The sequence below is a fragment of the Typopeltis vanoorti genome, chromosome 14 (genome assembly GCF_054136105.1).
Source record: "Typopeltis vanoorti isolate ZY-2024b chromosome 14, IOZ_Tvanoo_1.0, whole genome shotgun sequence".
Lineage (NCBI taxonomy): Eukaryota > Metazoa > Arthropoda > Arachnida > Uropygi > Thelyphonidae > Typopeltis > Typopeltis vanoorti.
In genome coordinates, this window is record NC_143562.1 from 58350155 (window position 1) to 58364464 (window position 14310).

Genomic DNA, 14310 nt, shown 5'->3' on the forward strand with positions numbered 1-14310 from the left:
GATATTAAATTACATTTTTTAAATTATATTTATTAAAAAAATTGCTACTATCGCTGATTTTAATAATTCGATGCATAAAGCAATCCTATCACTAAATACTACACAGCTCATTATCTACCTCTTTTAATTACGTTATTTTTAGAAATTAGTTGTATTATTGTTGCTTCTTTTATGGTGGTACTCGAATTTCGGAGAGAAGTTGTATTCTCAACTTGGTCAAATTGCTGGAACCATTGCAATAGGTGTCTATAGAAGAAGAAGAAAAAATTATAGTTTTTTTTTTTTTTTTTTTACTAATTTCAAACTTTTCTATCTTTTTTTATTAATTAAATTCTAAGCTTCAGGTGACATCCTCTTGAACACCTCTTTGAAATAAAAATTATGAAATACTAATAATTCAACCTGAATCGAAATCCTTACTACACATCCTAGCTGCTTAATTAGACACTTTTATTTTATTAAGTACCGCGTTTAGCCCGAAATACGGGACATATGCAGAACCGCATATGCCCTGTTGGAATTCATCTTCGTCTTAAACATACGAGGCTTTCACAAGACAATCCTTTAACTGGTTCAGATATGATGGAAGAGGACTTTTTGCTACCGGATCTGTTTTTCTAACACATCCTATTCGGAATTTGTGGTGGGCAGGGAAGATGGTGGAAGTCGCTGTCATGCTCGGAGAATCACTACTGAGCAGTCTTTGCGCGATGGACAGTAGCACTGTCGTCCATGAAATAGATGTCACTTGCTGGAGAAAAAGTCAACATTGTAGGATGGACCAACAATACAGAGGACCCGTTCCCTACCAACAGAACATGCCCCACGCTATAACACCACCTCCAGAATCTTGAGTTGTGTTTACAAGGCAAGCTGAGCTCATTGCTTCATGGAGCTCCAGCCATACCCTCTACCTACTGCTGGTAAAGAACAAGGTGTACCGTGAGTCGTCGGACCACATGACTTTTTTCTACTCTTCCAGTGTCCAGTTACGGTGTTCCTAAGACCACTATAGACGAGCTTTCTCCGGTTCTTCGCAGAAATCAGGGGCTTCCGTATAGGAGTGCAACTGCCAATATCAATCCTCTTCAGTTCCCTGCGCATAGTTCGGCGAGATATGGTCTGGAACAGCCATCGCTAAATTCTTCGGTCCATTGCTGCACACAGTTATTTTTCCACTGATTAAACACCCGGAATATCTCACTTTTTGAGAAACCAATCAGCTCTGCTATTCTTAAATAGTTGTCTAGAACACGTGATGACGCACGTGACCAAGTATTTTGCATATACGCTGCGTAAATGATATTTACGTACATCTGCATCAATTCAAATTCAGTGGCCGGTTTGTGCAGGTCGTAATTTTAATTACGAATGACTCTTGTGTCTTGAGAGGTCACTTGACATGATCGTCAAGTGATCTCTTAAGACAGACATATTCATCCCGTTCACAATAAATAAATATTTAGTCTTAAGTAGTAGATAAGGTTATCAACAATAAACTTCGGCCAGCTAATCAGTGACCATCACTACGGATTCTGCCATTGAAGATCCCCAGCAAATCTCCTCACCTACAACCCCCACCTCCGGACACATACCATGGAAAGGCTTAAAAGGATATGAATCAAGGGCTTCTCAACAAATTGCCGTTTCATGGTCTGCTTTCCACCACTTTGTGATTTTGTTAGTTTTCTATCCGATCATTCGCCATGTGTAACGGTGGATGACATCCCTTTCTTCACATTTCTCTATTCATTACAGACGTTTCTCATTAACGATCTTCTCTCACTTACCTCAATCGTTTATTATTTGTCAGAAGCAGTATTTGAAAATTACCGTTTTTTTACGTAAACTGTTTGCACTGTAAAAAAAATTCTTTGTGATTTTACACCAACAGAAAGAGCGTCAGAATAATTTAAATAACTCAATTTTTAATGAATATAAATTAAATATTAAAATAAAAAAATAATTTTTTAAAATATTTGCTTTATCTTTAAAACTATAAAGATATTATCGCAGATACTTTTCACACCATATTTAAAATAAAATAAGAAAATTTTATTTTTAATATGGTGTGAAATATTTCAACTAATATCATAACTGTTTATTTAGGTCTCTCTATTCAGAAAATATTTTTCTTGGATTGTTGAGCCAACAAAAATTAAAAGAAATTATATGCTTGAATATATCATTTATTTTTAACTAAAACATAAATAATTATTACTTTCCCCACGGGTTGAGGTTGATTATTATTAGACATGAGTAAGAAGAACTGCAACAAAACAATTAAAAATGATAATCAGAGACGGATTAAATACAATATCCAAACGTTTTTCAAAAACTCTTTCATATACAAAACAGTAACGCAAACAGATTACACGTGATATAATTTTAACTGTCAGAGATTGTACGTATGGCTGTTTTATTGTTTAATGTGATAGTAGCATTTTCTTTTCGTTGAAAGTAGAAGTTCTAGAGGTTACAAGACATTCGTATAATTTTAACTGAAATGACGGCATACAATTGACCGTCCGGGAGAAGAAATCTGAAAATATCGCGTACTGTCTTTTTTTTTTTTTTTTTCAGCAGTGTGATTTATCTTTTACAAGATAATTCGGTGGTTGGAATGACTCTTTCCATGATCATTACTTCTCAATGCTATATAAATAACAGCACTCATCCACCAGACTGGGTACGATCTTGATAATTAATTAAGTCAGCAATTAATACTGGTGTCATCTGCGACAAAGAAAGCCAAACGTTTTAAAAGTATAAGAAAGAACGTTGAAAGCCTTTTGACAAGTGATTATTTTATGTGTAAAAGCAGTTCGCATGTAAAAATACCTCACGATATCTTAACAGGCAGCAAAAGTATAAAAAAGACAGAACTTCTTAAGAAATAGAATTAAGAAAAAAATTATCTTTAATTATCAGATTTCTTTCTCTCTCTCCCCTCTTTTTTTTTCTTTCATCTCATAATTATTTTAATCACTTCTAGTTGGAACCAAGATTGAGATTAACACTTGAAGGAAGCTTGTCAGGAATTAGAAAAATAAAATAAGATTAATTAATTTTAAAATGTCGGGGTTTTGCTCCCTGGACAAATTCATCGGACATTAGTTTTAGTGGCAGGGGTGAGTAAAAAGCTTCACTTCGCTACTAATGTAAGAAGAACGTCTTCGCAAAGCTAACGTATGTCATTCTAAAAAAAAAAAAAAAGGGTGATTTTCACCCTCCGGTGTAACGCCATCACTTTCCTGATGAATAAAATAACGATCACTTTAACCAAATACAGTGGCATAGCGATGTAATAGTGGGATGAAGGGGATTTTGACCCGAGGCCATTCTACAATGAGAACTTGTTACGTCACTGCCTAAACGATAATGATGATTGTGAAACATGCTAATCGTTCTTATCAATTAGGACATCTAATCATTAGGATATCGAAATAAAACAATTTAGTTCAAAACATTTTTTTTTTTGTTCTTCAAATGGTTATTTTTAAAATGCTAAACAAAGATTGAAGTAATGAGTGAATGATTCGTTTGACTTTAATAGTCTTAGAAAGGGTTTATTTCAAAAATAAAAAACAAATAATAATATTTTAATATTGCAAAAGAAATATTTTTTAAAAATAATTAAGAAAAAATATTTATTTTAAAAATTAAAAAATAATCAGATAAAAAGATTAAACACCTTTTTCTAAAATACATAAATAAGTTATTAAATTATTCCAAATTCTTAATGATGATACAGCAATCCAATACCTTGGAGAGTAATGGATGGCAATGCTGTAGCCGTTGAAGTTCTAACTGAGGCTCGGCTATTGCTGTTACCCTCCTGCCATGATCAGAGCTTTAATAGCTCAATAACACCTTATCCCTACACTGTCCTCTACAGATAACGGGGAATATGAAAAGCATTCTTGCTTCGCCCCTTTAAGCCAGTCCTTATAAGGATAAGGAATGATGATACATTTCATTTTCTGAAATGCAAATGAAATGAAATGATAATACTCTAATCTACCCCAAGAAATTCAAACTCCCAGGTTAGTTATCAGTGATTTTTTCTTTTGGACTGTTAACCACATCTCACCGTCTGTATCTGTATATATTGCGTGTTCTTTTGGCGTTTACCTGCTTTGAAAAACCCAAATTTAGGGAAGGGGGGGGGCTCTATTCTCTTATGAAACTAGGTAACTCATCACGTGAATGAAAACATCTGATAAAGGTTCCTCAAGTCATAGACAGAATTCGAACTCTGATTTTTCGAACCAAAACGGCTCGTCTAAACCAACTAAGACATGTTGGTTTTCTGCTCACTTAGTATATAAGATAATAATTTGCATTAAAAAATAAAAACAAAGAAAATAACTTTTGTGTTTTACGACTAAAGGTATATATATATATATATATATATTCACATAATAAGCATTGTTGACAACCTTAAAATGGTTTGCTGCCTCTTTTTCACAACAAACTACCATACATGTAACGAAATACGTCTGGTCTATTTACACAATGTTAATGACATCACTTAAACACCCAAAATAAACAAAGACAAGTACCCAGAGAGAGAGAGAGGGAGTATTTAGATTGAATAAGTCCAAAAGATGTTTTGGCCACTTAAACAACCACGCCCTCTATCGGTTTTACTTCTCGTTAAGTCTATAACGTTCTATCGTAAACATTGCTAGATTCTATCATAAATACAAAAATAAGATATAATAATAATTTAACGATTTTAGTTGCAAATAATAAAGTACATATGATATTTTGTAAGAAATTTTCATCTAATAATAAAATAAAGAACTTCTTATTTTATTTTAAGAAGCAATCTTATTAATTATACTAAAATGCTTAAATATTAACTACACTTTTTTTTATTTAAATCTCGAAAATTATATAGGAGTGTCACATAATACTTATAATACTTATATTATATCTCCCGTGTGGTGGCCGGGATAAGAATAGCACCACCGCAAATCCATGCGTTTCGTAAGAGGCGACTAAAATGAGTACCCAGGGAGGGTAATGGATGGCAATGCTGTAGCCAATGAAGTTCTAACTGAGGCTCGGCTATCGCTGTTACCCTCCTGCCATGATCAGAGCTTTAATAGCTCAATAACACCTTCTCCTTACACTGTCCTCTACAGATAACGGAGAAAATGAAAAGCATTCTTGCTTCGTCCCTTTAAGCCAGTCCTTATAAGGATAAGGACTTATTTATATATTATTATATATTGTATTGAGAAACCATTCATTGCGGTTTTGAATAATTAAATAACTATATATAAATAAATATATAATTAGATAAATATATTTTAGGAGTTGTTTCAATAATAACTTTTAAAAAGAATTCTCCCAAAGATTTCACGTAGTTTTGTCTTTAATTTGTTAGGTACGAAGGTGACATTTTTATCCTAGTGCGTAAATGTTTTACCTTATTAGATTTAATGTTAATATATCAAAGCATATCACGCATCCTGAGGTCTTTCCTCATCATCATTCACTAAACTTGTGAAAGTCAACAATAAAAATGATTGATCGTAGTTTCCTGTTTTCATTTGTTTCGTTTTTTTTTTGCACTATCACACCAGCGGCGTTTCCGTTTTTATTTTTAATTTCTGATAAACACGAACCCTTCCACTGTTCTTCATAATAATATATTGCTCTATATAATAAAATGTTTTTCAATCAAATATGACATGACAGATATGCTTCTATTCTATGGCAATTATAGACTCATTCTGCGTCTATTGACTCCTTCAACAGGTGGTAGAAGAGTCAATGTATGTTTTTCCTGTTTTGTAAAAGATATTAACGATTAGTGAAAGGATTTTTTTTTTAAATTAATTGTTTACTAAGCAAGTTAAATGACCAAAGTGTTCGTATATATTTAATATCTGGGCATTTTCATTTTCAATAATTTTTTTCAACTGTTTGTTCCCAAGGGATTTTGCAAATTGTCAAACTACATTTCCTACACAAGTGTAACCCGATTATGCCTTTGTTTATAGTATGTATGAACAATTCTGCTGCAAGAACTAATTAGCTAGCGCACTGTCTCTTCTTTACATCTAAACAGAGTCGGCATTTGCTATCGATATCTTGAATCTTTGTCCTGATTGCTTTTATCTGAAGACTTGTTATTATATTATTATTAATACTAATTTACTTAAAATGTAAAAACTTATCCAACATTTGATAGCATTCTAACTTTTAAAAACAAAAGTCCTTATCCTTATAAGGACTGAGAGGCTACAGCATTGCCATCTATTAATCGCAGTATCTCACGGTCGATTCCAGTAAGAAAAAAATTATTTTATATATCTATATGTAAAATAAATATAGGTGTATTGAGTTGATCGGTATTTTTTTCTGAAATACTTCTTACTTTTATAAATATTTTATTTTCTTAAGCAGTGGAATATAAGAATAAAATTGATTAAAGAGAAGATAAAAAAAGATTTCAATAAACAAATAAAACAAAGCCTTCTTAAAATGCCATTTACAGAAAATTATCAGGAGAAATTTGCAAAGTTCAGTAACCCGTTTAGTTTAATGTTAGTGTTCTTCAATTCCAGATGTATGGGTCAACTTTTCAAGAATATATCATCTCACCGAGCCTGGAAGCCGTTGTAGGAACAAACTGTTTAAATAATTAGTATAGTAAGCAAAGTCCCGAAGGCAATATTTGGCGCAAGTTTCCTTGTGTGCATGCATTATTCAGCGGGTGTATCTCTTAGTTTCTACAACTAAAATTAATAATTTGTCTTTGGTAATGATGAAGTTTGCTTAATTAAAATTAGAAAGCATTTAATTAGAAGCTAATTATAAAATTGTAGCCAACAGAATTTTGTGGTGAAACAGCTCTCTTTTTGAGAACAAAATATTAGCGCAAGTTACTATAAAATTCGCTTCTGGGATGCCATTAGAATTAAACAATTTGTTGAATTCATTTAACACTTTAATTTTTCTTTTTCTGAAAATAAGATCAAAATAATACCTTAACCGAATTACATGAAAAAAAAAAAACTTTCATATCAAGCATTTAACTGACTTTAATTTACGACTTTTCCACGTATGGACGTCCTTATAAGGACTGGCTTAAAGGGGCGAAGCAAGAATACTTTTCATCTTCCCCGTTATCTGTAGAGGACAGTGTAGGATTAGGTGTTATTGAGCTATTAAAGCTGTGATCATGGCAAGAGGGTAACAGCAATAGCCGAGCCTCAGTTAGAACTTCATTGGCTGCAGCATTGCCATCCATTGTCCTCCAAGGGTATTAATCACCGCATCTCACGGTATCAACGTATGGACGACGCAGGACGCAGGACATATATGGCGCAGAGGGTGAAGCTTGACGCTTTTCATATTCCCTGTTGTCTGTTTCGGGAGCAGTGATGGGAGAGATTTGTGAGCTATTTTAGCTCGCCCTGAGTGGGCAGAAGTGGTTCTTCGTCGTTGAGTGTTAGGATGGCTTTCGGTCTTTTATGTTTCCAGTGGTCATTACCGTCATAGTTTCTGGCTTGCTGTCTTAGTTGGTTTGGATGGATAGATGTCTTCATAAAGAATTTTTCTGCTAGGGAGCGTAGTAGTGGAGAGAGATGTAGGGGATATTTATGTCCCGGTGGATCTGGGCGTTCCTGATGAACCACGGGGCGTCCAGAATCATTCACAGGCATTTGTTCTGTAGTCTTTGTAGCTCGAGGATGTTTGTCTTGGAGGTATGGCTCCAGGCTGGGGAGGCGTATATGACTGTGGGACGGATCACTCTCTTGTACAGTAGTATTTTATTTGTTGAGCTTAGTTTGCTGTGTCTGTTGATCAAGGGGTATAGCTGGGCGATAACTTTTGAAGCTTTGGTGCATATGCTCTTGATGTGGCTGTTGAAGCATAATCGCTTATCGAGATATATTCCGAGGTATTTTGCTTCCGTTTTCCAGGGAATTTTAGAGTTGAACAGGGTGATGTCTCCTTTGGGGGATGCTCGTCTTCTTGTGAAGAGTATCGTTGTACTTTTTTGGAGGTTTAATTGTAGTCGCCAGTCTTTAAACCATTTTTCTAGATTCAGGATGGTGTCTTGTAGTTTTTTGGTGATGAGAAGTGGTTGACGAGATCTGGCTAGAATAGCCGTGTCATCAGCATAAAGGGCGATGGTGGATGTGAGAGGATTTTGAGGGATGTCTGCCATAGATGTCGAACAGGATCGGGGCTAGCAGTGATCCTTGAGGAACTCCAGCGAGGATTTTTCGTTGGGTTGAGACTGTTTCATTGATTTTGACTTGCATCCTCCTGTTGGAGAGGTATGATTTGATCAGGTGTATCATGTTTAGTGGAAGGTTTGCGATGATAAGTTTGTAGAGGAGGCCTTGGTGCCAGATCTTATCGAAGGCTTTTGAGATGTCTAGAAAGACGGCTCCGGTGTGCTGATTCCAATTAAATCCTGCGGTGATGTATTCTTCCAGTCTATGGATCTGTTGAGTGGTGTGCTGTGATTTTGACGGAAGCCAAATTGTTTTTGTGAAATGATATTTAGTTGGTTGACATGATCTTGGAGTCTGATGACGATGATTTTCTCTGCTACTTTCCCTAAATTGGATAGCAGGCTGATGGGACGGTAATTTTCAGGTAGGTGTGGGTCTTTGCCTGGTTTGTGAATTGGGATGATGTCAGCTATTTTCCATGACTGGGGGGAAGTGCTGCCATTTGAGGATGGAGTTTATGATGTTTGCCAGATGTGCTATGGCTTTGCGTGGTAGTGCCTTGATGACTTGGTTAGTGATGCCGTCGAGACCTTGGGCTTTTTTGATCTTGAGATGGTTGATGATGCCGATTATTTCGGTAGGTGTGGTAGGCATTATAGGACTCGGATTGACATCGGGACGATTTACTGTCAACCTGACTTTATGATGGATCTTGTATACGTGGCTGATGTTTAGGTTCTCATATGCAGGACTGCATTGTTTCTCTAGGTTTCTTGCTATGGCTTCGGCTTTGTCAGCATCTGTGTATGCAAGGTGCTGTTCTGCTTACAGAGGGGGGAGGGATTTGCGCTTGATCCTGAGGTTGTTTAGGAATTTCCATATAGAATGATCTGCTGTGGAGATGGAGGTGAGCTTGTTGTCCTATTGTTGGTTCCTGTGGTTCTGAAGAGTTTCTCGGACAGATTTGTTTAATCTGTTGAGGACTGTTTTGTCCTGAGGAGCACAAGTGTTGTGATATCTTTTTCTTTGTCTGTTTTTTTTCCTTATTAAGTCCATGATTTCTTCCGGGAGACGATTTTGTTTGTGGGTAATCGTGGATACTGTGGCTGCTGTTATGGCTTTATTGATTTGATTGGTGAGGTTCTTTATTGCCGTGTCTATTTCGTCCTTGGCCTTTATATGGGGAACCGGACCAATGTGTTCTGGTAGCACTTTCTTGAGTTTCTCCCAGATGATGGAGGTTTGGGGGGGGAGGTGACTGATCTTTGTTCCCTAAGTGAAGTAAGATTGGGTTGTGGTCTGATGATAATTCGTTCAGTGCTTGAATGCTGTGCTGGTATTTGATGTTGTGCAGAATGGCGATGTCTAGGATGTCGGCTGTGCCAGTTGGGCTGTGGTGGGTTGGTTCACTGGGTCCTGTTACGACAGCGTTGTTTAATCCTGTGTAGCTGAAGAAGATACGGCCATTTTTATTTGTGGTTCTGCTGTTCCAGGAGGGATGTTTGGAGTTTAAGTCCCCAGCGACGATGATGGATTCATTTGTGCCTAGTACAGCATCCAAGTCAGAAAATAGCAGGGTCTTAGCAGGGGAGTTGTAGGCAGAGTAGATTTTAAGTCTTCCAGTTGAATTTGTGTGGACTTCGACACCGGTGAGTTCTAGGTTGGAGGGGTGAGTATTCCATTGTGTCTGATGCAGTTCCTGATAAATATGGCTGTACCACCACCTCTGTAGTCCAGTCGGTCGTTTCTGTATAGTGTGTAGCCTCTCAGTTTTGGATTGTCTGCAGGTCTTAGATGAGTTTCATTAATTAGGATGACGTCAGGGTTGTATCTGTGAGAGAATTCTTGAAGTTCCAGAGTCTTGTTTTTTAGGCCATTGGCGTTCCAAGCGGCGATCTGCAGTGAGTCTGGCATTAATCTAGTTTTATTCATTAACAAGCATTGATAATATGGTTTGAGTTTCTTTTAGAAATCTTTTTGTGCAGTTTGGTGAAGGGTTTGACTTACTGAAGTCTTGAAGCATGTTTGCCAATGAGGCTGTGATGACTGTTGTCATGTTTGGAAGAATTTGGTCCTGCTGGATATATTTGGATGAGCGGGCTACTTCGGCATATGTCCTGCTTCGACGGTGGCTTTCCAGACTGTTGGTATTTTCCACTTGTGAGAACTGGTATTTTGTTGTCTTTTGTTGCGTGTCAGGCAACTGGGGAGCAGTCAACTCAGGTGCCTGTGGGCAGGGTTCAGAGATCTGTTTCCTTTTGTTGTCTGATTTATTCTTAGGGTAGTGACTGCAGCCTCTGTAGTTTGCCGGGTGAGGTCCTGGGTTTTGAGCAGGTTGCTGTGGGGTGGTTTTGCCCACATTTGAGGCATTTGTAGTCTGCTCTGCAGAGTTTCTGTGCGTGTCCGTACTTCTGACATCTGTAGCACTGGCCTGACGAGGCTCTTTTTTCTTAGTGGTTCTGTTGTGATTTTCAGGCCACAGATCGTTGTTAAGTTGTATATGTTCGTGTGTGTGTTAGGTATCTCCACGAGTACTAGGGGCATTGGACTCTTATCAGCCCGTAGCATTCTGCTGACTTTGACAGGTGGTAGATCATGGAGGTAGAGGTCTTCAGTAATTTCATCTGTGCAGATGTTTTCTGTTATTCCCCTGAGTACAACTTTTAGGTTTTTCTCCGACTTCAGTGAGTAAGTATGATATTTAATATTTGACTCGTCCATGGTTTTTGTGAGGAGTCTGTAGTCGCTTACTGTAGTAGGCTAGATTTTAACTCCGTCGTCTACGTTTTTTGCCCAAGAATAGGCAATTTGGTGGTTTTGCATAATAGGCCTAAGAGCCGTCCACGTGGGCGTGGACGGCTCTTAGGCCTATTATGCAAAGAGCTGACCTCCCCACGCCCAACAACGAACTTTTTCGTTGTTGGGCGTGGGGAGGTCAGTATTGGGGCATCTTCTTCCATCCCCTCGTTTATCTGAGTCTCCGCTGTTTTACGTTTTTTCCGTGCATGGGTTTCTGTATCTTGTTTTGGAGTGGGAGCAGAGATTATCAGGTTCATCTTCCCTTCTTCCCCTGATGTTGAGTTGTTCCCTTCTGTGGAGTTGTCTGTCGCTGAATATAGGTTTAGAAACTCTGGCCACTCTACCTCAAATTTCTTCAACAGTTTTTTGAGGAGGTCGAGCGCTAGGTTCTTATCCAACGATTTGGATAAAGTCATCGGGACTTAAACTGGTCATGTTTGAAATATTCAAATATATGCTTATATGCTTACCTGAGCTGGATCTCAAGGATTTCCGTATAGCGTATATAAACACAAAATATAACACACTAAAGGACTATCACGAGACCGCAATCACTAATTAACAACACAATCATCAGCTACTTGATTACCTTCGCTTTCCGCTTATATCAAAAATCTGATCTGAATCAACACTCCGAATTATTCATAACAACTATTTAAATCACTGATCACATATATAAACTTGGCAACCGCCATTACGCACCAGCGCCCTCCAACGTATGGACGAACATAGTTTTAAATTTACAATAATATTTATATTTGGTAATAAAGAGGGTGTTTAGAAATTTCGGAAAAACTTTTAGCAATAATTCATTATTTTTAATATTTATACATCGTATTGAATTTATAATTAAGTAAAACATTTAATTATAAAAATATAAAATGAAACTGTAAAGTATAAAGACAATGATTTAATACATAATCAGTAAATCACTGTTCAATTACATAAGCGTATGTTGAAGTAATGTCTGATCTTGATTCTGTATTTATTTTTCGTTTCTACTGCACCATTACCAACTTAGTGATTTACCCACATACTTACTTTAAACATTTAAAAAATGCACATTTTTGGTAACTGCAATTTTCTATAAAAAATTTAAATCAATTTATTTATTTATTTTTATTTTATTTTATTTTTGTATTTAGAAGTTAATTGAAAATAGGTTATAAACATTTTTATTTATTTTTTCATGTGTATAATATGTAGTATCTGTCGCTGAGTGTGTAGAAATGGATTACCCCGTGTGGTGGTCGGGTTAAGAATAGCGCAGCTGTAATCCATGCATGTCGTAAGAGGCGACTAAAATGGACACAGAGTTTCGAGAGTTTCGCTCTCTTAGGTTTCTTCCAGAAGCTTGCTCCCGGTGAGGGGGACTAAGATTTCGGGGGGGGGGAGTTTCCCTGACAGAGCATTTTGAGTCTCCGGGGGGGGGGATTTCCAGCGTGGCCGTGCGGCACCCTATCGGTGGATGCCCTTCCCTGGAATATGAGCGGCTCTGCTCGGTGGTAGAGTGGGCCAACACTGAGTTTGATGATCTTTCGGCCACTGTTGAGTGGTCTAGGGATTGTTCTAATTTTTAAACACGGCTTTACTTAAATATCGCCGCTGTAACCCATGCATGTCGTAAGAGGCGACTAAAATTGACGCAGAGTTTCGTTCTCTTAGGTTTCTTCCGGAATTTTGCTCCCGGTGAGGGGAGGCTTAGATTTTGGGGGAGGGGTTGCCCTAATAGAGCATTTTCAGTCTCTGGAGAGGGTGTTTTCCGACGTGGGTGGATGCCCTTCCCTGGAATATGAGCGGCTCTGCTCGGTGGTAGGGTGAGCCTGAGTGGGCCAACGCTGAGTTTGACGATCTTTCGGCCACCATGGAGTGGTCTAGGGATCGTTCGAATTTTTAAACAGGGCTTTACTTAAAAATCGCCTCACTGTAGCCCATGCATGTCGTAAGAAGTGATTAAAATGGGACGCAGAGTTTCGCTCTCTTAGGTTTCTTCCGGAATTTTGTCCCAGTGAGGAAAATGTTGACCTGAGAAAGCATTTTGAGTGTCTGGGGAGGGTGTTCTCCTCCGTGGCCAGTGAAGGGCCTTGTCGGTGGATGCTTTTCCCTGGAATATGAACGGTTCTGCTCAGTGGTGGAACCAACGCTGAATTGGACGATCTGTCGGCCACCATGGAGTGGTCTAGGGATCGTTATAATTTTTAAACAGGGCTTTACTTAAAAATCGCCTCACTGTAGCCCACGCATGTCGAACGAGGCGACTAAAATGGCAATGCTGTAGTCAATGAAGTTTTAACGGAGGCTTGGCTATTGCTGTTACCCTCCTGCCATGATTAGAGCTTATAGCCCGATATTACCACATCCATACATTTTTTCTATAGACAACGGGTTATGAAAAGCATTCTTGCTTCGCCCATTTAGCCAACAACAACAACAACAACAACAAAAAAAAATGGATTCATGAAATGCATATTTGAACTCATCGCTAAATTTTGTCAAGTCATAGAAGTAAAGCTATAAGCTTCAAAAACAAAGAAACAAACAAAAAAAAAAGAAACCGGAAGTGGGTGTAATGTAACGGGTGTTTTGTACAACACCAAGGTAAACTAATTCTGGTGTTTAATTGATATTTGTAATTCCAAGATTTCGATTACGACTGTGTAAAGTACAAATAGGTCGCGAGTTTAGGAGGCTCCATCTCATACTTTTTCATGTATTCTTGGAGGAATTAAAACAGCGATGTAGCGATTATTTCTCGCTTGTTTCAAAATTGGCGAGATCCTATATAATCTTCAAGCAATTCGTTAAATTAAAAGAAAAACAAAACAAAACATAGAAACGGAACAAGTCGGTGGCAAAGGACAGAGAAATCTTGTAATTTTTCATAGAAAATATCTATGCTTATTCTTACTAGCAGAGGATTTTTCCACTACCGTATTGAGGATAAGGTGATTGGCCCTATCCCTCCCAGTGTGTCCTATTGTCTGTAGGACATGTGTGTGTGTTCTCGAGAGGGTTTGTCTGTTCTGGGGCACGAAAAACCCGAGTTTCCAGGTGATAAAAACCTTACCTCCGTATGAGACAGGATAACTCGCCTTTAGTTGAAAGAGACCAGATAAATTCCTCACGTCATGGACAGGGAACGACCCCCCCCCCCCAGGTCTTTCCGACCAAAGAGTTTCTTCTATACTGACTGAGCTATTGAGGCTCAGCAGTTCATCATTAGCTTTCTATAGGATCCGATTTTCATGCAATAGCCTTGAATAGGGCCAGACAAGTCACCAGTTCTTGATGACGTCCGCATTTC